This window comes from Rana temporaria, chromosome 7 (assembly GCF_905171775.1).
Source record: "Rana temporaria chromosome 7, aRanTem1.1, whole genome shotgun sequence".
NCBI lineage: Eukaryota > Metazoa > Chordata > Amphibia > Anura > Ranidae > Rana > Rana temporaria.
Window position 1 is genome coordinate 80,627,027 of NC_053495.1, and position 26,215 is coordinate 80,653,241.

The 26,215-nt window shown below is 44.4% G+C and overlaps 1 protein-coding gene across 7 annotated transcripts in view; it reads left to right on the forward strand.

Annotated features, from left to right (window-relative positions):
* The window catches only part of IPPK (inositol-pentakisphosphate 2-kinase), a 1,052,241-nt gene that overhangs the window by 38,334 nt on the left and 987,692 nt on the right, over positions 1-26,215 (forward strand). The window lies entirely within an intron of this gene.

Below are 26,215 nucleotides of genomic sequence, written 5' to 3' on the forward strand. Positions count from 1 at the left end.
TGCCAGAGAATGGAAACCACTTGCGGTTTCTGAATTTTAGATCTTTTTGGGCCTTTGCCTCAACATGGCCATACATAAATTCTTGAAGTTACGGACGTATTGGTCCACGTGACCATATGCCCGTGTTCTCTGCTTCCATGGCCAGGAAACGATGCAAGGCGATCTTGCGGTTCATGCACTTCAACGACAATGAACTTTGTCGTCCACGTGGAGACCCTGAAAACGATCGGCTCTACAAAATTCGGCCCCTCATAAACCACTTCAACTAATGTTTTGCAGACTTGTATACTCCCCATCAAATTGTCTGCGTTGATGAGTCCCTAATTATATTTTCTGGCCGCTTGTCTTTCAAACAGTACCTTCCCAGCAAGCGTGCCAGATACGGGGTCAAGCTGTATAAGCTCTGACAGGGCAACAGGCTATACATGGAGCTTTATGGTTTGAGGGAAAACCTAGTCAGGTAGAGCTGGAAGACGCTTGTGTGGGACTTGGTATCGCCCTTATTTGGAAAGGGGTACCATTTGTATGTGGACAATTATTACACGAGCATGCCGCTTTTTAGATCAGATTGGAGCATGTGGCACTGTGCGCTGGGGCTTTCCCTAGTGGCTTGTAGAATATAATCCTGTCTTAAGCTGGGGGAGAGAGCCTGCTCAAGGTGTAATAATTTGCTCGCTGTGAAGTAGAGGGACAATAAGAATGTTTTCTTTCTTACCTCCCTTCATGCAGACACGACCGTCCAAATTCGTATGACTGGTGTTGTGGAGAAACCCCTCTGTGTCCACGATTATAACCAAAATATGGGAGGGGTGGACCTCGGACCAGTTGTTTGGCACCGTATCATATTGCCCGTAAGGCGAGACGCTGGTACAAAAAAAGTGTCCCTATACTTAGCACATGAGCATTCAGCAAAGCCAATTGATATGTGGAAATGTTTTGAACGCTACCACACACTAGTGTAGGGTACAGTATTTCACAGGCCAGGACACATTTACACAGGGTCTCCCAAGATGCCATCGCATTTGAGACACAAACCTGGAACCAAAAAGTTGAACAGTTAGTTACAAAAGCGGTAAAAAAAGTGAAAATATATATTGTGCAAATTAACTTTTAATTAAACTTTAATTTTTTTGAACGATTAAAAATTCTTTTGATTGGTACTCACCTCTCCGACGGCTTCTGGGCCTTCAGGGAGTTCCGTCAGAGATCCAGTAACGTCACGGACACCGGCGGGGCTTGCCGTGTCCATCTGAAGGGCTCCTTTGCTGTGCCTTCATATCTGCATGCCGGCAGGACCTTACTATCTGCCACACGCAAGGGCTGTTACACTTCCCTCTATCACTTCCCTCTCTCAACCTGGGATTCTACAACCATCCACTGGGAGTTGTGATCGTTCCCTTCATGGGACATCTACATGCCGACGGACTGATGTTGACCTCTCCTCATCTGGATTCAGCAGTGGTATCGTTGTACACATTTTTATACCAGTATCATACTTGGCTACATGTTTTTATGACTGCTTTTGGTACCGTTTGATATTACTCGCACCATTTTTACAGTTTATGTAGCTGCATCGATTTTATCTCCAGTGCAATATTTATTTGGTTACCTACTTGAAGACTATAAAAGTTTTAATGCTATTCCCATCGAGCGCTGCCTTTGTGTGTGTTTTGTATCCTGCTATCCATTTTTCCAGTTGTTGGTAGCTGCACTGGGAATCGGCCTGCAAGGAGATCAGCTAAAAGTAGTTGGATCTGTATGTGCGTTTATAATTAATCGAAATTTAGTCAATCGAACAAAAAAATTTTGATCAGTAACAGCCCTTTATTTATTTTATTTATATATTTTGTGTGTGTGTGTGTGTGTGTGTGTGTGTGTGTGTGTGTGTATGTGTATGTGTGTGTATATATATATATATATATATATATATATATATATATATATATACACACATACAGTACAGAAGTTTGGACACACCTTCTCATTCAAAGAGTTTTCTTTAAAATTGTAGATTCACACTGAAGGCATCAAAACTATGAATTAACACATGTGGAATTATACATAACAAAAAAGTGTAACAACTGAAAATATATTTCATATTCTAGGTTCTTCAAAGTACCCACCTTTTGCTTTGATTACTGCTTTGCACACTCTTGGCATTCTCTTGATGAGCTTCAAGAGGTAGCACCCCATGTAACGATATTGCGCGCTGGACACGCGACTAGCTGTTGTGTAAGAACCATACAGCAGCCATGTTGTTTAAAAACAGTATAAGCAGTGGAAAGAAACTCCCTCCCTCCCTCCCTTATTCTCAGGAATTCATAGGCATTCTACTTCAAAAGATTTGTTATCTTCTCCAAGGAACAGAGCAATCTAGGTTTCTTAATGTCTCCTGGCAGGGTTCCTGGCCTGTCGTAAAACTGTCGTCCTCTCACCTCAGAATCCGCAGACCCCTGTCGTAAATGCCTTAGAGTCATAAACGCTGAAGACTGAGGAATAAGTATGAACGTTACACATGTTTCATAACTTCCAGCTAACTCATAGCACAGCCAAACAGACATATTTAGTTTCCTCAGATAATTTGTAACGTTTCGAGCCCAGACATGAATACAATCAAACGGAAGGCCCCTGGCCCCATTTAATCGTCCTAGGTAGAATAACCATGGTAGACTTGTCACGTTTAGACTTTTCTTAAAGCAAATATCACGCTGTACAATAACACGGATGTTGGTAGTCTGTAACTATTAGAACTGCAGAGATATGAATATGTATCAGAAAGTGTACCTGGGTTATGGGCGTGAATGTGGACCCTCCCAGTAACTAGCCCCTAAATCAGATGACCAGACCATTGGTTACTGGTCGTGTCAACTCCCCTTTTTGATCGGACAGAAAAGAGGAGATGCGAAGTCAAGGGAGTTCTCCTTTTTACCATCCAAGCAGGAGCATCTGCCAAGTTTGAGAACCGATTACCCAGTTCATCGATCAAACTCTGATCAATCTTGGACATTAATTGCAAGTATTCTTCTTCTTCAATTCTACCCTATTACTTTGTGGCTGTATATTGTCGTTATCTCTTTAAAACATATTTTTCTGTAACACTTTATTGCACCAAGTTTGCCCTTTTCATAATAAACCTTTTATGTTGAAAAGTGTCAACCTTGTCTCTAAAACTCTTAATGCAAGCTATAAACGAACCTCTGCCTTTTGAAGAGCGTTACTGTTGTAGAGTAAGGCCTCTGAGCAGACCTGCCTGTGGTGACAGTGTGTGCTGCAGATGCTTATTCTAAAATCCTAATTGGTATTGCTAATTGACGGGAGTACCAACGCTTCCTTATCAATGTTGGTGGCAGTTAAAGGGTTAATTGTGTCATTAGCCCAGTGACAATCGCTCTCGGGCTACTAGTACGTAGATTGTGGTCCCGCAAGCTGGAAAATCTTTGTGCTGGGCGCGGCTGAGAGTGGCATTGTTACGTAAGTGACAGCGTGGTGTGAGGTCGGCCGGTCCTTCGTCGCAAGTTGGCGGGGATCTGACACTCACGTTCGTCACACCCCATCACTCTCCTTCTTGGTCAAATAGCCCTTACACAGCCTGGAGGTGTGTTTGAGGTCATTGTCCTGTTGAAAAATAAGTGATGGTCCAACTAAACGCAAACCGGATGGAATAGCATGCCGCTGCAAGATGCTGTGGTAAGCCATGCTGGTTCAGTATGCCTTCTATTTTGAATAAATCCCCAACAGTGTCACCAGCAAAGGACCCCCACACTATCACACCTCCTCCATGCTTCACGGTGGGAACCAGGCATGTAGAGTCCACCCGTTCACCTTTTCTGCGTCACACAAAGACATGGGGGTTGGAACCAAAGATCTCAAGTTTGGACTCATCAGACCAAAGCACAGATTTCCACTGGTCTAATGTCCATTCTTTGTGTTCTTTAGCCCAAACAAGTCTCTTCTGCTTGTTGCCTTTCTTTAGCAGTGGTTTCCTAGCAGATATTCTACCATGAAGGCCTGATTCACACAGTCTCCTCTTAACAGTTCTAGAGATGTGTCTGCTGCAAAAGGTGGCTACTTTGAAGAACCTTGAATATGAAATATATTTTCAGTTGTTTCACACTTTTTTGTTATGTATAATTCCACATGTGTTATTTCATAGTTTTGATGCCTTCAGTGTGAATCTACAATTTTCATAGTCATGAAAATAAAGAAAACTCTTTGAATGAGGTGTGTCCAAACTTTTGTTGTATGTGTGGGTGTAATATATATATATATATATATATATATATATATATATATATATATATATATATATATATATATATATATATATATATATATAGTCGTTTTATTCTCTCCCTCTCTATTCTGCTTTTTTTTTTTTTTTTTTTTTTTTACTGTATTCTATTCTGCAATGTTTTATTATGTTTATCATGCTTGCTTTTCAGGTATGTAATTTACTTTACTGTTTTCAGGTATGCCATTCAGCTGTTGCGTGGATTTATTTATCTTGACAGCAACAGCATTTGCTCCCACGATACATAAAGCCGTGACTCCAGTGCTGTAGGAGGTGATTTCACCACTACAGTTGAAAAACAACAAAAAAGAGCATATATGCTGAAGCACGGGGGCAGCAGGGGCGGAGGTGTGTGTGTGTGTGTGTGTGTTTTTTTTATTTTTTTTGCTCCTAATGCCACGTACATACGGTTGAAATTTCGATGAAGGCTTGCCCGTGGAAAAGTCAGAGCGTGTGTACGCGACATAACTTTTTTGTGGGAGGATGCCCCCATGCTTTGGCATATATAAATGGTGCATGTATGCCCATCATTAGAAGTGGGTGGATGAAGGGTGGTATTCTAATGGTGGGCATACCCACCGATCAATCTTTTTTTCGTTCAGCCAACAGGCTGCATGGAAAAAAAAAAAAGATTACAATACATGTACTGGTATGTTGCTGGATTTTAAATGGTTATACCAGAATGATGCCTGTGGGTTTAGGTATCATTCTTTTCAGCCAGCGGTCGGCTTTCATGTAAAAGCAATCCTAGCGGCTAATTGGCCTCTAGACTGCTTTTACAAGCAGTGGGAGGGAATGTCCCCCCCTGATATAAACGGCGCAATTGGGAAAACATTTTATCACACTGATCTTGGTGTAGTCAGATGCTTTGAGGACAGAGGAAAGATCTATTTTTTTTTTTAAAAAGAGTACCTGTCACTAACTATTTCTATCATAGGGGATATTTACATTCTCTGAGAACGGTAAAAAAAAAATATGAAAGGAACAGTTTACAAAAAAAAGCACCCCTGTCCCCCCTGCTCTTGCGCAAAGGCAAACGTCGGCCTGGCATCATATGTAAACGGCAATTGCACCATGCATGTGAGGCATCACCGCAAAGGTCAAATCGAGGGCAGTAATTTTAGCAGTAGACCTCCTCTGTAAATCTAATGTGGTAACCTGTAAAGGCTTTTCAAAATGTATGTAGTTTGTCGCCACTGCGCGTTTGTGCGCAATTTTAAAGCATGTCGTGTTTGGTATCCGAGATGGTCGGCCTAAGATAATCATATATATTTTTTTTTTTTTCGTCAAACATTTGGGCAGTATAGTGTGTGTTAGTGCATTTAAAATAAAAAAGGTGTTTTTTCCCCCAAAAAATGCGTTTGAAAAATCGCTGCGCAAATACTGTGTGGGCAGAAAAAAATGCAACACCCACCATTTTAATCTGTAGGGCCTTTGCTTTAAAAAAATATGTTTGTGGGTTCAACGTAAATTTTTTTTTTTTTTTTCATGTAAACAAAGTGTCAGAAAGGGCTTTGTCTTCAAGTGATTAGAGTGGGTGATGTGTGACATAGGCTTCTAAATGTTGTGCATAAAATGCCAGGACCGTTCAAAACTCCCCCCCCCCCCCCCCCCCAATGACCCCATTTTGGAAAGTAGACACCCCAAGCTATTTGCTGAGAGGCATGTCGAGTCCATGGAATATTTTATATTTTGACACAAGTTGCGGGAAAAATATATATTTTTTTTTGCGCAAAGTTGTCAATGATATATTGCTTACACATGCCATGGGCATATGTGGAATTACACCCCAACATACATTCTGTTGCTTCTCCTGAGTACGGGGATACCACATGTGTGACTTTTTGGGAGCCTAGCCGCGTACGGGACTCCAAAAACCAAGCACCGCCTTCAGGCTTTCTAAGGGTGTACATTTTTGATTCCACTTCTCACTGCCTATCGCAGTTTCAGATGCCATGGAATGCTCAGATGGCATAACCCCTCCCCCCCCATGACCCCATTTTGGAAAGTGGACACCCCAAGCTATTTGCTGAAAAGTATGGTGAGTATTTTGCAGATCTCGCTTTTTGTCAATGTTTTGGGGAAAAAAAATGCATTTTTCTTTCTTCATTTTCAAAAACAAATAAGGGTTGTAAAATACTTGCCATGCCTCTCAGCAAATAGCTTGGGGTGTCTACTTTCCATAATGGGGTCATTTTGGGGGGTTTTGTGCCATTTTGGCATTTTATGCTTTCGAAACTGTGATAGGTAGTGAGGAGTGAAATTAAAAATGTACACCCTTTGAAATCCTGAAGGCGGTGCTTGGTTTTTGGGGCCCCATACCTGGCTAAGCTCCCAAAAAGTCCCACACGTGGTATCCCCGTACTCGGGAGAAGCAGCACATGTATTTTGGTGTGCAATTCCACATATAACCAGGGCATGTGTGAGCAATATATCATTTAGTGACAACTTTTTGTAAACAAATTTTTATTTTATTTATTTTTGTTGTCATTATTCAATCACTTTCAGGACAGCACCTTGAGAGAGCGTGGCTCCACCCACTTGACAAACACACCTCCACCAAACGTCTTAAAAGGGAGGCTCCTTCCACTTATCAGTTTTTGTTTCCTCCGGCGGGAACACATGTGGGGGTTAGGAGCTCTAGGTGCTACCTGAGAGGTCATATCTCCCTACTCCACCTGTTTTTTTCATACCTCAGAGAGTCTGTTTCCTCCCATTCACTGGATAAAGTGCCTTGTGCCAGGGACTGCTCCAGGATGCTGCCCCTTGGCAAGGTAGACAGCGCGGACATTTTTTTCTGGTCGGGCAGCCGAAACGCCCCCTGCCATCTTGGGAAGGTCAGTCAGGCTGCTTCCCCCGGAAGTGAGGAAACCGGAAGGGGGCGGCATCCTACGAGTGGGTGCAGGGCATGGACGTAATTTCTGCCAGGAAGCGCTGAGGGATGAACAGGTCTGGTGCCTTGTTAACTGGTGGTTTTGCCACCAGCATCACGCTGCTGCCTCAACATGGACACAGGATCCGCAGCGAGTGGAACTGGCACCAGTAAGGCCTGGGTAAGGAGTAGACTGAGGTTCTACTCTCATTTACTATGGAGTCTCTCCTAGCTCTCTTCTCGCTTGGGGGGGGGGGGGGGGTTGTGAGTGTTTTTTTTTTTTCCCCTGGTGGCAGGGGCATGTTTGGGCACATGAGTGTAGTGGATCTCTCACTGTGCACCTGTGGTGAGCATCTTGACTGGTTTTCAGGCTCACTCAAATGGATGGTTTGTCTTCTTTTTTTATTTTTTTCCCTTCCCTTATCATAGCAGGCCAAGAGCTCTGATCCAGGGAATAAAAAGAAATGTCCTTCATGCAAGTCCAAACTACCTGAAGGCTGGAAAAAGGCTTTATGTCAAACACGTATTGACTCATTAGTAAAGGATGAAGCATCTGCAGCTTGCAATGAGATAATCGCATCTGTTAAAGAATTGGATGCTACTATTCAATCCTTTAAGTCAGGGTTTGACAAATTTGCTTGGAATCTAGGAGCCAGCTAAAAAAGTTAGGTGGAGGCAGAAGAGAGTCCTCTGAACCAGGAAGGAGGAGGACGAGCTGGAAAATGTCTTCAAAATATAAATTGTCTTTGGAACAAGTTGATGGTCTCCTAAAAGAGATTCATGCAACTTTAGGATTAGAGGAGGAACGTAAAGAATTGTCTTTACACGACAGGATGTATGCAGGACTTGGTGAGCCCAAGATACGTACCTTTCCAGTCCATACAGTAATTTCTGAAGCGATTAAGAAAGAATGGACTTGAAAAGAAACCTTTCTTTGCTAAGGCACACAAGAAAAAGTTTCCCTTTGATTAAGAAAAGGAAATTTACCTCTAGGGGCTTTGTGTTGCAGCAAGATGTAAATGATATAAACGTTTAGTAAAAAGTGTGAATTTTATTGAAATTTAATATAGTTATCAAAAAGAGCACCAGAAAAATAGGATTCAGGATATGAGCTTTGACAGAAAAAAATCAATCAAAAACACAACAATCAATCACAAAATGGTAACAAATTCAAATTGAAACAGTACTGTATACATGTGAGCACTATGGGCGAGAGCCCCTGCATGTTTCGACCTTAGTAGTAGCGGTCTTCAGGGAGCAATCATTTTTGTTGGGTTCTATAAAAAGAATACATGCAAGTAAATAAATGAATAATCTAGGCAAACAATAGGAGGTACACATCCACCCAAATGTAAAAAGAAGGGTGCATATAGTCCTCCTACATGGATATAGCAAACAATAATATAAAGAATCTATATATGCCCCTTACCAAGACACATGTCGGGAAACAGACCGGGATCGAGCACCGAGCCACACCATCAAGAAGCAAAAATGGGTTGGGGGACCGGCAGGGAGGGGGCAGGGAAGGCCCCAAGGTCAGTTGGAAAAAAACTCCAAGGGGAAGCGCAAGGAAAAAGCCACTCCTGGGCCTACGAGAGGTCACAACCTGTGTGTCGTGACTGCACCATGGGGTGGGTAGAGGTGTCCGGGGGGGGGGGGGGGGAGAGGAGGACAGGGGGGGCCCGCTGATGAAGACCCAGCAGCTCCCTGGAATAAAGTTCCAAAACTCGATGCAGCCTTTTCTTAAGATCTTCAGATCTAGCATTTGAGGACATGGGGATTCTGAAAGACCCCATGGATAAGAGGCTGGATCAGCAATTTAAGAGGGCCTGGCAATCCATCATAGGCAACCTTAAGTCGGCAATGGCAACTACTTGTGTATCCAGAAATATGGAGTATTGGTTGAACCAGCTTAAGGATCATATTATAGCTGATTCTCCAAAGCAAGAAATCCTAGACTCCTTTTCAGCCCTGTCAGCAGCTGTAGCCTATCTGAATGACGGCAATATCTGTGGCCCTTACTAATTCAGTTAGGAGGTTGCTGTGGTTAAAAACCTGGCCGGGGGACACGGCATCTAAAAACAAGCTGTGTGGAGTACCCTTCCAAGGGGATTTATTGTTTGGTCCCAATTTAGACGCAGTGCTTGACAGAACTGCAGACAAGAATAAATCTTTTCCTGTCAAGAAAAAGCAGACAGGCAAAAGGTTTTTCCGTCCTCAAAGGGCTTAAGAACAAAACAAGCCTCGAGAGGAAGAAATGTTGGTCGCGGCAGAAGGGAAAGGGCAAAGGGAATGTCCTTTTTCATCCTCCTGCAGCAATCGGCAAAACACAATGACAAAAAATGGAAAAAGTGCGCTTATCTATAACAATAATAAAAACAGCTGCAAACTCAAAATGTTTATACAAACAAAAGATACTATGAAAAGAAGGAATGGAGTTGCGCTAAAAAAACGTGACTTTATCAAAAAATAGTGAACACTATAAAGTCCCAAAAGAAGAAGAAAAATCTTCTTTATTCCAATATCAACTCTGTGAAAGTTCTGTGCATAATCAGATAATCATGTGGAATCACAACGTGTGGAAAGATCTGGATCAATGTTCCCTGAGAGTGCTGACCCTTACCAGATATTCAGATCCAAAGGATCAAGCCAAGCGGATTAGCCACACACCTGGGCTGCATAGGAGATCAGGATCTTGATAAGGTCTTCCCAGCAGTGGATCAGTGGAACATCCAGAAAGCAAAAAAAATAAAACTAGATAGTGTGATATTGTCAGGTAATCACACACAGAAATTCCCCCTGTGACTGGCAGACGGACAGTGTGACATGCAAACCACCACCTAAAAACACACTGACCCTTACCAGAGATCTGGGTATAAACAAATCGAAAACACACGGGGGATATGGGCAGCCACTGGAAATGAATTCTCCCACAGACAATCCTCTCTCCTATCTCCTTCATTTGACATGCACATGTCAAACGAAGGAGACAGGAGAGAGGATTGTCTGTGGGAGAATTCATTTCCAGTGGCTGCCCATATCCCCCGTGTGTTTTCGATTTGTTTATACCCAGATCTCTGGTAAGGGTCAGTGTGTTTTTAGGTGGTGGTTTGCATGTCACACTGTCCGTCTGCCAGTCACAGGGGGAATTTCTGTGTGTGATTACCTGACAATATCACACTATCTAGTTTTATTTTTTTTGCTTTCTGGATGTTCCACTGATCCACTGCTGGGAAGACCTTATCAAGATCCTGATCTCCTATGCAGCCCAGGTGTGTGGCTAATCCGCTTGGCTTGATCCTTTGGATCTGAATATCTGGTAAGGGTCAGCACTCTCAGGGAACATTGATCCAGATCTTTCCACACGTTGTGATTCCACATGATTATCTGATTATGCACAGAACTTTCACAGAGTTGATATTGGAATAAAGAAGATTTTTCTTCTTCTTTTGGGACTTTATAGTGTTCACTATTTTTTGATAAAGTCACGTTTTTTTAGCGCAACTCCATTCCTTCTTTTCAAAACACAATGACAACCGGTTGCAGGTGGGTGGAAGACTTCAAAGTGTTCTCCCTTTCTGGGCAAGCATAACAGAAAATCAATATATTCTCTCTATGCTGTCCCAAGGTTACAGAATAGAGTTCTCAGACCCTCCCCCAGAGAGGTACCTGTTGACAAATCTACCAAGAGATATAGTCAAGTCCCTAGCAATGAAGAGCTTATTAAAGGATCTGATGAACCAGGGGGTTGTAACTCAAGTACCGCAGGGGGAGCTTTATCAGGGGTTTTATTCCAACATATTCATTATAAAAATGCCGTCCGGAAGTTTCCAACTTATTCTTAACCTGAAGCCGCTGAACAGATCAGTCCTATACAAAAAATTCTGTATGGACTCAATCTTCACGGTCAAAAATCTTTTGACAAGAGTGCTTTATGGCATCAATCGACCTTCGAGATGCCTATCTGCATATCCCCTCAGAAATTTTTAAAGTTGGCAGTAAACATGGGAAAAGAGGTTGAGAGAGTGGGTAACCGCTCAAAGAGAACCAGGTAATCTGATTCCTGTGGTCCGAGCCAAGGGTGCAGGCAGTGCAATCAAAATGCAGGTTAGGATGAAGGAAAAAAGCTGGGACAGCCGCACTCCAAAAAAACTCCTCCTTTAATTAAAAATCACAAAATACATGCCACAGCAAAAAACAGCACAACAAAAGAAAAGCTGACGTTTCGCACTATGCCTTAGTGCTTCTTCAATGGGAAAAGAGGTTGTGCACCTTCAATTCAAAGCCCTTCCCTTCGGCCTTTCCTCGGCTCCGAGAATATTTACAAAGGTCATGGCAGAGGCCCTCGCTCCTTCACTTGCAGGGGGTATCAGTAATTCCATACCTAGACAACCTTTGCTCCCTCCAGGGAGAAATTGTTGGAGGATGTCGAAAGAGCCCGCAGTTATCTAGAGGCCTTGGGCTGGATCATAAATAATGAAAAGTCAAATTTCAACCCAACCCAAGAATTACAATTTCTGGGGTATCAGATCAGCTCAGTGGCGCAAAGAATTTTTCTCCCAGAAGACAAACTAAAGATACTAAGGGTCGTAGTCTTCTCGGACAACCAAGAGCTGTTAGTCAGACAAGTAATGTCAGCTCTAGGAACCCTTGCCTCATCCATGCCAGCGGTGCAATGGGCAAGGCTTCACTTCAGACCGCTTCAGAGTTTCCTCCTGCAAGCATGGGATCACAGTACAGAATCTCTGGAAGCAAAGGTAAAACTCCCCACCAAAGTAAAACGATCGCTTTGGTGGTGGAGAAATCGGACAAACCTGTCAACAGGCCTGTTATGGTCGTTTTCCAATAGAAAAGGTGGTAACAGACCCCAGCCTATGGGGATGGGGGCACACCTGGGTCATAACTACGCTCGGGGTGTTTGGTCCCGGTCAGAGTCAGAAAAGTCCTCCAATTGGAGAGAACTAAGGGCAGTGGCCTTAGCTTTGGATGCTTTCTCCGCAAGCCTTCAAGGTGCCCATGTTCAGGTCTTCTCGGACAATGCCACTACCATAGCCTACAGGCAAGGAGGCACAAGAAGCAAATCACTTCAGCTTCTCGCCTCAGACATCCTAAACTGGGCAGAAAATCATTTGCTGTCCTTATCAGCGCTCCACCTCAAAGGCACTTTAAATATAGTGGCAGATTTTCTAAGCAGAAGACTGATTCAGGAAGCAGAATGGACCCTGAATCCGAAAGTCCTCACAATGATCATCTGAGCCTGGGGCCAACCACAATAAGACCTGTTTGCGTCAGAAGAAAATGAGCAACTTCCGGTCTTTTTCTCCATTCACAGAAACGACAGTTCCCAGGGAACAGATGCGTTAATACAGCCTTGGAACTTCCAGCTGGGTTACTCCTTTCCTCCGTTTCAACGAATTCTGTTGGTACTGAGGAAGATTCAGAGGGAGAGGGTGGAAGTAATACTAATTACTCCATTTTGGCCAGAAAGGGCTTGGTTTACCACCATTGTTCGGATGACAGTCAGGCCGGCCTGGCGGCTGCCTCTCCGGCAGGACTTCTACAGGGTCCGATATACCATCCGGAGGTGGCCTGTCTAAACCTCACGGCGTGGTATCTGAGGGGCAGTTGTTGAGGAGACAAGTTCTCTCAACCACTTGTTACTACCTTGCTTTCCAGTAGAAAGTTAGTTACCAGAAAGATCTATGCTAAATACTGGAAGGTCTACAACTCCTGGTGTCACTTGTCAAAGAGTGGTGAAAAATCTAGTGTCAATTCTGGAATTCCTTCAGAATGGAGCAGAAAAAGGCTTGTCAGTCAGTACACTTAAAGTACAGATGGCCGCATTGGGAGTTTTTCTGGAAAGGCCTATATCTTCAGAGCCTTTAGTTTCAAGCTTTTTCAGGGCTCTTTCTAGATCCAGACTGCCTCCGGTGAGACACTTTCCCTGTTGGGATTTGTCAGTGGTTCTTCAGACATTCTCTAAGGAACCCTTTGAACTGCTACAAGACATTTCTCTGAAATACCGTACTCTCAAAACGGTGTTCCTAGTGGCAATTACAACAGCCAGGAGAATCGGTGAGCTGCACGCCCTGTCAGTAAAGAAACCCTTCCAATCCGTCTACGCAGACAGGGTTGTACTAAAGACTGATCCAGCCTTTCTACCAAAAGTGGCGGCGGCCCTCAACCGGTCGCAGGAAATTGTCATAACGACCTTCTGTTCTAACCCGTCAGGGGAGAAGGAACACCAATTCCACATGTTAGATGTGAGAAGAACCTTGCTACATTACATTGAAGTGACCAAGGATTTTCGATTTTTCAGACTCCTTGTTCATACTTTTCTCAGGAAAAAAGAAGGGCCACCAAGTATCTAAGGGGTCAATATCTAGATGGCTAAAAAACACTATTCTGGAAGCCTACTCCCAAGCAGGGCTATCTCCCCCCATTAGGAATTAAAGCACACTCTACTAGGGCTCAGGCCACTACATGGGCAGAAATAGCTGGTGCCATCCCAGATCAAATCTGCAAGGCGGCTACTGGGTCAAGTTACCTTGCGTTTGTCTGTCATTACAGACTGGATCTTCTGTCAGCAAGCGATCAGGCTTTTGGCAGAAAGGTCTTGCAGGCTGTGGTCCCTCCCTAAGTGGGTAAGTCTCTGTTATCCTCTCAAGGTGCTGTCCAGAAAGACGATAAGGGAAAAGTCAAGTTAGACTTACCGGTAACTTGTTTTCCATGAGTCTTTTAAGACTGCAGCAACCCACCCTTATTATTTTGAATATTATGCTGTGACTAGCCATACTCTGATTATGTGTTCCAGCTTGGGCCGGAGGTTTCTCTACTACTACCAAGTGGAAGGAGCCTCTCTTTTAAGAAGTTTGGTGGAGATGTGTTTCCTGTGTTTCTCTCAAGGTGCTGTCCTGAAAGATTCATGGAAAGCAAGTTACCGGTAAGTCTAACTTGACTTTTTTTTTTTTTCATTATTCAATCACTTGGGACAGAAAAAAATAGTCAATGGGCTCAACATGCCTCTCAGCAATTTTCTTGGTCTGTTACCCTTTTGAGGAGAGCCTTCTGAAAATAATGGGCATCTCCGCTGGTTGTGGACCCCTCCCGGTATCTAGGTTGAATAAGATGACCATGATTCCGGTAGAGGCTTTTAAGGACCCTGCAGATAGGAGGTCCGAAGCAGTAAGCCGGTCTATTTTTGCCATGCTGGGATCAGCAGTGCGGCCTATATTGACTGCGGCATTGGTTTCAGACACTTACTGAATGGGCATCACGCCCCCCCCCCCCCTGGCTGCGTGGAACTGGCCGACCAGTTGGTACATGGCCTTAAATATGTCTGCAATGCAGCCCTGGATGCAGCTCCCTTGATTTCTAGAGCCTCGGTATCTGCGGTGGTACTGCGACGCCTGATTTGGCTAAAATGCTGGTCAGCGGATCAGACTTCCAAGAAGGCTCTGGCAGACTTGCCCTTCAAGGGAGGGAGCCTCACTGGATGACATTAAGGATGTCACTGGGGGTAAAAGCACGCTCCTTCCTCTGTCCAGAAAAGGGAAGGAGCCGCGCCGTAGGCCAGGGCCCTCCTTTTCCGTGCAAACGCATTATTTCCATTGGTCAGGGCCCGCAGGTGGACCTTTTCAGACCGACACGGGTCCAGCTGGGGGACAGAAGCGTCCCCTGGGTTCACAAGCCTGCAAACAAATCTGCTACCGCATGCAGGTTTGCCCCCTGCCCGACTCCCTGGTGGGGGGACATCTTCGCGAGTTTATAGCTCAGTGGACCTCCCTGCTTTCCGACCAATGGGTCTGTGAAGTGGTTTCATCAGGATACAAGATGGAGTTTTTCTTGTCCACCAGATTCTTTCCCTCCAAACCTCCCTCTCCTTCTAGCTCGTTGAACGCCCTAAAGGGAGCAGTACAGGACTTGCTGGGGCGCGGGGTAATCATACCTGTGCCGCTACCAGAAACTTTTCAGGCATTCTACTCAAATCTGTTTGTAGTCCCAAAGAACGACCGGGTCTGTCCAATCCTGGACCTCCAAAGCCCTCAATGCCTCTTTGAAGGTTCGGAAGTTCAGGATGGAATTGGTTCGCTGCACTCCATCCGGGGGGTTTTCTGGCGTCCTTGGACATCAAGGACGCATACTTGCGTCGGGCATTAAAGGTTTCTGCGCTTTGTGATAGGGGAAGACCACTTCACTTCAATTTGTGGCCCTCTCCTTTGGCCTGGCATCGGCACCAAGTGTTTACGCCCTGATTCTGGCCTTGCTAAGACCACGAGGAATCGCTATCGTGGGCTACTTGGACGATCTTTTGAGAGCCGCTTCAAGCTCAAAATTGGAGGAGGATGTGTCTAAAGCCAGTCAGACCCTCCGAGACTTTGGTTGGGTGCTGAACCACCAGAAGTCGGTGTTCTTACCGACTCAATGCCTAGAATACCTGGGATTGATCCTGGACTCCTTGAGGCAAGAGTGTTTCTCCCTTTAGAGAAGTTACGGACTCTTTGGGCTGCGGTGAAGCTGTTGACATCCCGCAAATGGTCGTCGCTCCGCTTTTGCATGCGATTCCTGGGTCTCATGGTAGCCTCTTTTGAGGTGGTACCGTATGCTCAATTCCACACGAGTCTTGCAGAAGGAAATTCTGTCCAGATTGGACAAATCTCTCAAAACCGCCCCCCCCCCCCCATCGTCACTGGATTGTCAGATCCGAGTGAGCCACCTGGTCCAATGGCTGAAATCCCCGGCCCTTCAGTCTGGAAAGTCGTTCCTTCCCTTTCACTGGATGGTGATCACGACGGACGCAAGCCTCACCAGTTGGAGGGGAGAGAGTCTGGGGTGTTCAGTCGACACAGGAAGAATCCTGTCTGCCGATCAATGTCATGGAACTTCGGGCGATCAGGCTGTGCCTCTCTACGTGGTATCAGAGGCTACAAGGGCATCCAGTCAGACAACGCCACGACAGTGGCATATGTCAACCATCAAGGAGGAACAAGAAGCTTGGCTGCAGCGTCAGAGGTCACTCACATCCTGAGATGGGCAGAAAGGAGCATGCCAGCTCTATCGGCCATATACATCCCGGGGTAGAAAACTGGCAAGCGTGCTAAGTCACCAGATGCTGGACCAAGGAGAATGGTCGCTACACCCGGATGTATTTCACCTTCTTTGCTTAAGATGGGCACGCCAGACGTTGATCCCCTGGCTTCTCGACTCAATCGGAAGGTATTGAGGTTCGTGGCCAGCTCAAAAGATCCTTGGGTGGAAGCGTTACATGTTGGTGTCTTCATGGGGTCAGTATCGTCCAATTTATGCCTCACCCACTGAAACTTCTTCCTCGTCTGCTTCGCAGAGTGGTGATTCTAATTGCCCCAGATTGGCCTTGGTGTCCCTGGTATGCCGACCTAGTGCGCCTGGTGGCGGGATGTCCCTTGACGACTGCCGATGTGGGAAGACCTTCTGTCCCAAGGCCCCATACTTCATCCTGCTTTACAGTCACTGGCTTGAATGGCGTGGCTGTTGAAAGATGGGCGCTATGGGACCGAGGCCTGTCTGACTCTGTCATTTCCACCATGCCGAGGGAACGGAAGTCCTCTTCCCGGAAGATCTACCATCATACGTGGAGGGCCTACATCTCTGTGCGAAGAGATGGAGTGGCACCCACGGGAGTATTCGGTTTGGAGGATCCTGCTGTTCTTACAGCATGGCGTGGATCAGAAACTTGCATTAAGGGACAGATTTCCTCCTAGGCTGTTTTCTTTCAACGACCCCTGGGGGCCCTTTCCCTGGTGCGTACTTTGGTGCAAGGTGTCCGACACGTGGCCCCTACGTTTCGACCACCACTTCCTCCGTGGGATTTAAATCTGGTTCTCTCTGTACTTCAGGAGCCTCCCTTTTGAGAACATCAGAGATTCTAAAGAAGGTTGCGTTGCATTTCCTAGATGTGGTACGGGCTCTACGGGTGTATCTGTCTGCTACGGCTCTGTTCTGGATGTCAGACTTACGGTTTGTGTTGGTGACTGGTCCAAAGAAAGGCCTGGCGGTCTCGTCGGCCACCATTTCTCAGTGGATCAGACAGACGATAATTCAGGGCTATGCCCTTAAAGGGCAGGTGCCTCCCTTTCCTGTCTTGGCGCATTCGACCAGGGCAATTGGTGCTTCCCGACATCAAGCGTCTGTCTCGAAAGTGTGTAAAGCGGCGAAGGTTGATGCGAGTGCATCTTCGGATGCTTGCTTCGGCCGCAAAGTTTTGCAGGCAGCTGTTTAAGGTTGCAACTCCTCCTGTTTGGGGTAAAGTTTGTTTCCTGCTGTTCCTTTTTTTTTTTTCACTGCTTGGGGACGTCCCACAAGTCAAGATTATAAGGAGTTGTCTGTCCATGGACAAAAGAAAAAATAGGATTGTTGTACTTGCCGTACAATCCATTTCTCAGAAGTCCATGGACGGACACAGCACCCACCCCTCCTTTTCTTATGTTTGTACTGCTTTTTGACGAACTGAGCTGCTGTGTGCAGGGTGAGGGGTTATGACCAGAAGGACAGCGGGGCTGTTCAGCTTTGTAAAGTTACATGTTTTTTTGAATACTTGTCTGCCTTGTCCTCCTATAGAACAGGAACATAACCCACAAGTCAAGATTATAAGGAGCTGTGGACTTCAGAGAAATGGATTTTACGGTAAGTACAAACATCCTATTTTTATTTATTTTTTTCCCTGGTGATGCTGCTCGAGAGCTAGCGCTTTCTTCTAGCGTTGTAGGCGGACAGAATCATACCATCCCTGCACTGATACTGATTCTTTGTGCTGTATCCGGATCTCTTGCAACCTACTTTGGAATTCCTCTTCCATGACGGCTGGTATCTGTATCTCTGCTATCCTGACCTTAAATCTTGGTGGTTTGGATGTGTTCATGGCAAGGAAGCACAATCCCACCGCTGCCAACCAATTGTCACTCCTTGAGTCACAAGACTCAAGATGAGTCTTCCCGCCATAAATGCTTCCTCTGTCTGGTACCACACGATCCAAGATCCCACAGAGCACCCAGTCATTACCCATAACACGACTGAAAACAGACTTTTTATTCAAACATATGTAACCGATATACAACTCGGACAATTCTCTTCCCCCCCCCCCCCCTTTGATTCAGGATGGGGTAAACTGTCCAATCCGCAATCGGGGACACAGGCATTAAAACATTTGAACAGTAGAGCAGCTCATCAGCACAGATGGTTGTTGAAGGCCCCGCCCTTGGTTTACATGCCACGAACGCCAATACAAACATCCATTCCATAATACACAGACAGACAATGGGACACAGACAGACAGACACACCCCAAACGATCCCAGCAAATCGTTCGCAACAACATGAGACAACGCACAATACTGTGTGTGTGTGTATATGTATATGTATATGTATATAATATATATATATATATATATATATATATATATATATATATATATATATGTATATATAATGTATATATATCTCTCAATTCATCATAGGTAAGCAACCATCCTTTGGGCATGTGCTGTGTATGATTATTTTTTTTTTTTTTCTTTCATACCGAGCCCATAGGGCAGGGTCCGGATTGGATTGTAGGTGTGTTTGTAATCTAACATTTCCCCATGGTGGTGTGTATGGGGAGATTGTATTATCTGTGCTCGTAGCTGCCAACATCTGTCCCCATACCCTCACCGTTGTACGCATTCAGGTTTGTCATATCTGGATGTGCTTTTGGGCCCCTAAACACCAGATTGCTCAGTGTTGCATAGTATCCCAGAATTGCCGCCTCAAGATTCACAGTTGGGTTAGAGTAAATTAAGTCTCCATAATCGTGGCCCAGTAGTATTTCTTGAAGCATGGGAGTGCCAAGCTACCCAGGGCTAGGGGAAGTTGCAAAGTATCCCTAGCCACCCTGGGGACAGAGCCTGCCCAGGCGAAGGCACCCACTACCTGGTCTAGTTTTAAAAAAAAAAAAAAGCTAGGAATGTGGACCCCGTGGTATTGCGAAATGTATAGAGAAATTTAGTTAGGAATGTCATTTTTAGTAGATTTCCACGCTTGACGTCAAGAGAAGTTGTTGGAGGACTGGGTAGACTTTATCAGTTAAAGGGGTTGTAAAGGTACACTTTTTTTTTTTTTTTTTTCCCCTAAATAGCTTCCTTTACCTTAGTGCAGTCCTTCATTTAACTCATCCTTCGATTTTTGCTTTTAAATGTCCTTATTTCGACTCAGGGTTGTCAGACACACCCAATGAGTGGGGCAGACACACCCAGGGAGGGCGTGGCCTGGACTGGACATGGAATAGGAGAAATTATGTGTTAGAGCTCCCGGGATCTCCGTGCTAACCCCGACGTGCAGCAGCAGAGAAACAGCCCATATCGCCGCATGAATAGAGACCGTAGATATAAAGCTGGACCCACAATAAAGAAAACTACAGGAACCATTGTACAGGGAGATATCCAGCGTTTTCTTACCGTACCGCCCTCTTCACTCTCTCAGAGATCCTCATGTGTGGCGGAGCTGACGCGGCAAGACTCGGGTCATGTGATTCCAGTAAGGTCGGGCTCCCCCCGGAGCTCTTCCGGGTTGAACAGTGAGAGGAACCTGGAGCTATACTCCCAGACTGAAGGACGAGCGGGCCTGGGTCCTGTGGAAATGGACCATAGCCGAGTTATGGCCCCCGCGGACATCAAAGCCCTGTTGGAGGCACTTCCTACAAGACAGGACCTAACAGCCCTACCCACTCGCCAGGACATTGAGGCGCTAATTTTACGGGTGGAAGAAGCGCACCGCCAAGACCTGCAAATGGTAAGGTCTGATGTGACTGCATTAACAGAGAGGGTGACTGTGGGAGAGGGCTCCATAATATCTTTAGAACAGCGCATGGGAAACTTTGAAAAAATGCAGACCCAACAAGCAGAGATAATAACTGACCTACAATTACAAATGGAAGTCCTCGAAGATGGAAGTCGCAGGAATAATCTGCGAATCCGGGGGATCCCGGAAGCAGCTGATACAGAGGACCTGGATAGTAAAATTAAAGCGGTGTTTCAGGTCATTTTAAAATCGCCTCATATTGCGCTTGAAACAGAAAGGGTCCATAGAGCCATCGGCCCTAAATCTCAAAATCCTGAGACCAAGGGATATCATATGTCGCTTACATCGATATCAGCAATAAGAACTGATTCTTAAGGCCGCATGGAATATGGGGGATATTGCATATGAAGGAACTCGCATAAAAGTCTTTGCCAGATCTGTCACGAGCTACACTTCAACGCAGGGCCTGCCTGCGACCTATTTTGGATTTGGCCAGAGAGCAAGGGTGTACATGTAGGTGGGGATACCCACTAGCGGTCACGTTTCGTAGGGCATCAACCACGTTTACTCTTCGTACACCAGCAGAATTACCAGAGCTTTTTGTATACTTAGAAGTGACTCTTATCCAGACTCCAAATTGGCTATCACCTCTTGCTATTACGGGGAATCGCTGGAGACCTTTGAGTATTCAAGGACAGAAAAGGAATGTTAAAACAATGCAACTGCAACAACCTAGAAGGCTCTCGCAGGGAAGAGATGAGGAACTAAGACAGGAATGCGAGCCACCTTCTGCAAATTGGCCAGTGTGAACAACAGAGACCCAGTTTGTCCTTTATAAATATGGGTCTTGGAAAGCTTAAGCCTACGGGTTGGTCCTCCTAAAAGGAGTTAAAGAGGGGGAGGGAAAAACATTCCTCCCCTTTTTTTTTTTTTTTTTTTTTTTCTTTTGTTATGTTGTCCTATATTCTATCTATCTCTATCTATAATTTTTTTTTTCATGAGATGCCACATTCGGTGTAGACTGCCCCTCCAGGGGAGGAATTTTCTGTTTTGAGGATTTTTTTTTTCAGGTATTTACCTTCATATATATGCAGTGAAAGGAGTAATGTATAAAGGTAGGGGGGTACCCACCTCTATCGAGGTTAAAATGTATTTTCTCGGGGGAGGAAGAGACCTCCCTTTCCTAATTATATATATATATATATATATATATATATATATATATATATATATATATATATATATATATATATATATATATATATATATATATATATATAAAAATATATTGTGTGTGTGTGTGTGAGATCGACCTCTATTATATAAGTGGGGGTTGTGTTTTTTTTTTTTTGGGCATGTTGTACTGAACACAATCACTTAATTACTTAATAGATGAATAATTCACATTACCACTAAGGGATTATATCGCGTATTGGATTAGAGATTATCTCTCTCTCTCAACTACGAGTCATTGAGTTACTTTTCCCCCCCCTTTTTTTTTTTTCTTTTTTTTTTTTTTTTTTTAAGAGCAAAGGTGCAAATCGGCTGCCAACATCTAGTTCATACCTCCCAACTTTTCAACATGGTGCTGCGGGACATTTGTCATCTGTCACTATAGTTGGATGCTACCGCGGATTGACAAGAAATAAAAGATTCTGGCATCACAGTTGTTTGGCGGGGAGCACTACCACGGGACACCGAGAAAAGTTTATGCCATTATAGTTGTCCCACGGGGCGCCGAGAACAGTTTCTGCCATTACACTTGTTGGGGGGGGGGGGGTGCTGCCGCACGACGCCAAGAAAATGATTGCAGTTGTTGGGCTGGGGGGGGGGAGTGAAACTTTCAGGGGGGATGTAACTGACCTCATGTTCATGGCTTCTTCCTCCTTCCATGCTGCAGTGTTGAGGGGGGGGGGACTCTTCCTCGGACATCCTCTACCTCCTCTTCACTGTCATTATGTGGGAAATAAACCTTGCAGTTGGGAGGTATGATCTAGTTGATCAGTGCTGGGGGAACACAACAGCTTTCATTTGAATAGCAGTGTGTTCCGCGCCTCATGTATAGACACTCCCCCCTTGCCCGGGCACTTGGATAGACGGATCACCCATCTAAACGCCTATCAAAGTTTCTGGGCAAGGGGGAGTGTCTATACATGAGGCACGGCGGGGAACACACTGCTATTCAAATAAAAGCTGTTGTGTTCCCCCAGCGCAAATGAACTAGATATCGACGGGGGGCACTTGGCTTTGTCTTGGGGGACTAGGCGGCAGCAGCTCTCCTCTCCTCCATACGAGGACTGCTCTGCTCTCCGCCCCCTCTTGGGAATAAAAAAAAAAGTATTGGGTTAGGCATAGGGAGCATTTGCGCGAGTACAAGTACTCGCGCAAATGCTCAGTATCGGTCCCGATGCCAGTATCGGGACAACCCTAATATACATTATGCACTAAGGGTTCACAATATATACACCAACATATGAGGGGGGGGTAGAGGCCCTCTTTTCTCGTTTTTTCTTTGGAGTAAGACTGCTAAAGAAGAATGTTGATTTATATACACATTGTGCACTTAATGTTTATTGCAATCACATATGATGAAGGGGGGAGGGTGGTTTTTTATTCTCCCTCTCCCTCCAACATGATCCCGGCCTTCTTGTCGGGCCGTTTTCCTTGCTGCTCCCAATTTCCTTTTTTGTTTTTTCCTCAAAACGGTGAGTGTTCTTGCTAAAAAGATAAATAAAAAGATGGCTAAATATATTAGGGGGAGGAGTCCTCCCCTTCATTAGGGGGAGGGTTAATCTCTCCCCCCCCCCCTTCTTTTTTTTTCCTTCTCTTTTTTGTTTTTGGGACCGCCGGAGGGGATGGAGACCCTGAATATCCTATCACTAAATGCTAAGGGATTAAATACACTAGAGAATTCTCCTACATGACCTGCAACGATTTAGAATAAACGTTGATTTTATACAAGAGACACACTGTAAAGATGACAAAGTACCGATTTTAAAGAGCAAGTCATTCCCTACAGTTTACCACTCTACTAATCAAAAGTCGAGAGGAGTTTCTTATCCTAGCGGGAAGAGTACCATGGAAGTACATAGAGTCTAAACGAAATACAAGAGGACTGTTCTTATTTGTTAAAGGGGAAATAGGAAATATACAGGTTACTTTAGCTACTCTATATGCCCCTAATGATCATCAAGATTTTTTTTTTTTTTTTGAGCAAGACGCTTAAGTGCCTGACGGAATTTACAGAAGGACATTTAATTTTAGGGGGTGATTCCAATACCCCATTAGTTGTTAAAGAAGATGCGTCCTCTGGAACATTATCTATTTCCTTCAGTGCAAGAAACCGTATTGCACAAACTCTGCATAATGATCAATTGACATATGGCGGCTGTAAAGGAATGACCCGGGACATCCAGAGACTTTGTGAGGTTTGGGGATACTCCTGTGTCAGCGTCCCTGATAACTCTTGGGTCTGAGTCCACTCTGTGCCCTTTGGGCATGGAGTGGCAAGTGAATCATAATTCATGTATTACATGAGATGGGACATCACTGACAGTTCGTATTGCAGGATTTTGAGACACTGCAAGATGTTGGATGGTTTTGGCATGGATAGTGTTTCACAGTATATTCCTTAAAATGCCTGCAAAGAATATTCTATGACTCAGTCTAGTGACATGCTAATTGAATCAGGGCCTGGGAGGCAGTCCATTGTCCTTGTGTAAAGGTGTTGTAACGGACAGGTGTTAATCCCAGGTCTGCTCCCAGACCTATAATTATGCATGCTAAAAACTGTTTATGTGTGATAACCCTGTCTCTGTATGCAGAGACGAAACGTCTGCCTAGGAGACGGAGTGGGTGAAGGTTTTGTTGTTATTAATTAAAGAATGTTTTTAGTAATTAGCCTTAGTGTGTGATGAGGGGGGGGGGGGCAGTTTGATTGTTCCTGTAAATTCTGTGACCTGTTGTACTATATAAAAAGCTGAGAAGAAATCATTAAAGAATCATTACATTTGGAACAAGTACAGAGCTGCGTGTCTCGTCTTGATTCTGGGAAAATGGGATGCCTGCTGGTCTGTCTGTGTGTCAGATGAGCTGTTGTCGTGGATGGAAGGTCGTAAACGGTGGTGACCGTTACAGCGGCTTCTACACCCTAAAGAAAATGATTATACGTTCTTCTCTACCTCTCATAAATCGTACTCTCAGATGGATCTTTTTCTGATCCCACATGCCCAACTTCACTCAGCAAAAACAGCTTAAATAGGATCTATTACATGGTCAGACCACGCTCCCATTTTTTTTTTTACATATGAACTACAAGATCCATCTTTGATTAGATTTAATCAATGGAGATTAAATGAAAGTTTGCTACAGGATAAAGAGGTACTGGAAGATGTGATTAAGGACATAAAGTTCTATTTTAATACCAATGATACCCCAGATTGTGACCCTGGAACAATCTGGGAAGCACATAAGGCGTTTTTTGGGGGGAGGTTGATTAAACACGGTGTGAGGATTAAAAGGGAACGCTCAAAACAGTTAAAATGCTTTCTGGAAGAACTAGCCATATTAGAGCGGAAACATAAACCGATACGCTCGATATCTTTAGAGAGAGACCTTATCAGTAAACAAACACAAATTACAGATCTCCTTTACTATAAAGCCAAAGCGACATTACAGAGGTGTAGGAAATTTTCATACGAATCAGGAGATAAATGCGGGGAACTTTTAAGAGCATAAGCAAAGTAATTACATTCCCCATATTATGACATCAAATAAACTTAAGGTGACGAAACCGCAAGATATAGCATGCGAATTTCAAAAATGTTATCAATCTCTTTACAATCTCCAGAGCAAGCCCCCTACCTTAAATCGGATAGATCAGTACCTCACTGCTTCACGAATGCCCAAACTCCCAGCGGGAGAAATTGGAAGATCCCATTACTAGGGAAGAAGTAGAAGACCGAGGCTCAATATTATAGAACATTATTCCCCTTCTTATCTGACTATATGATTAAGCTATTTAACACATTAGGGACTTCGGCATCTTTTTCAAAAGATACCTTGCTAGCACATTTTGCAGTTATATCGAAGGAATGGAAAGACCCAACTTCATGTGGAAGCTACCGGCCAATCTCTCTTTTTTAAATCAAGATCTCAAACTGTGCGCTAAGATTTTGGCGAATAGAATTCAGCAGTTTGTACCAAACTTAATACATTTAGACCAGGTTGGTTTTGTCCCAACACGTGAAGCTCGGGATAACGCCACAAAAGCCATTAATCTACTACAGATAGTGAACACCACTAAGATAAGGTGTGTGTTCCTGAACACAGCCCAAGAGTAGGCCTTCGATAGAGTGAACTGGAGTTACATGCAGACCGTACTAAGTATGTGGGATTTGGCAACAAATTACTACAATGGATCTCTGCTATATATTCCTGCCCGTCGGCTCGAGTAAGAGTTAATGGTATATTACAAGAGACCTTTAAAATTTCAAATGGGACACGGCAGGAATGCCCCTTGTTCCCACTCTTCGCCCTGTCGTTGGAACCGTTCCTTTGTACAATACGCCTGAATCAAGATATTGTAGGAATACAAATAAAGAATATCCAATGTAAAATATCCGCATATGCGGATGATATGATGTTCACACTTACCAATCCGGTGATTACAATACCAAACCTGACAAACAGGTAAGAAAGCTGCCGCTCCAGGTGAGCTCACTAGGGTAATTGATGTCCACTCAGAAGCAGATGGGTGCTGGCAATGCACTGGATGTGCAAAAAACGACAAGGATATAGACAGCCGCACTCCAGTAACTTGAAAAAGACGTGCCCTTTATTGGGTACAGGAAAAAATACACTACAGGTATCAGCACACAGTGGGATAAACAGCTGACGCATTTCACATTGACTCAATGCGAAACGCGTCAGCTGTTTATCCCACTGTGTGCTGATACCTGTAGTGTATTTTTTCCTGTACCCAATAAAGGGCACGTCTTTTTCAAGTTACTGGAGTGCGGCTGTCCATATCCTTGTTGTTTTTTGCACAATGCCAAACCTGATGAAAGAATTCAAGTGATATGGCTTGATCTCAAACTTGCGTATCAATTTTAACAAATCTGAAGCTATGGGTGTTAATTTACCACAAACAGATATCACATCTGAAGCAAAATTTTAAGTTTAAATGGACCGATAGAGCTCTAACGTATCTAGGGACTTTGCTCCCAATAAAAGTAGAAAAGC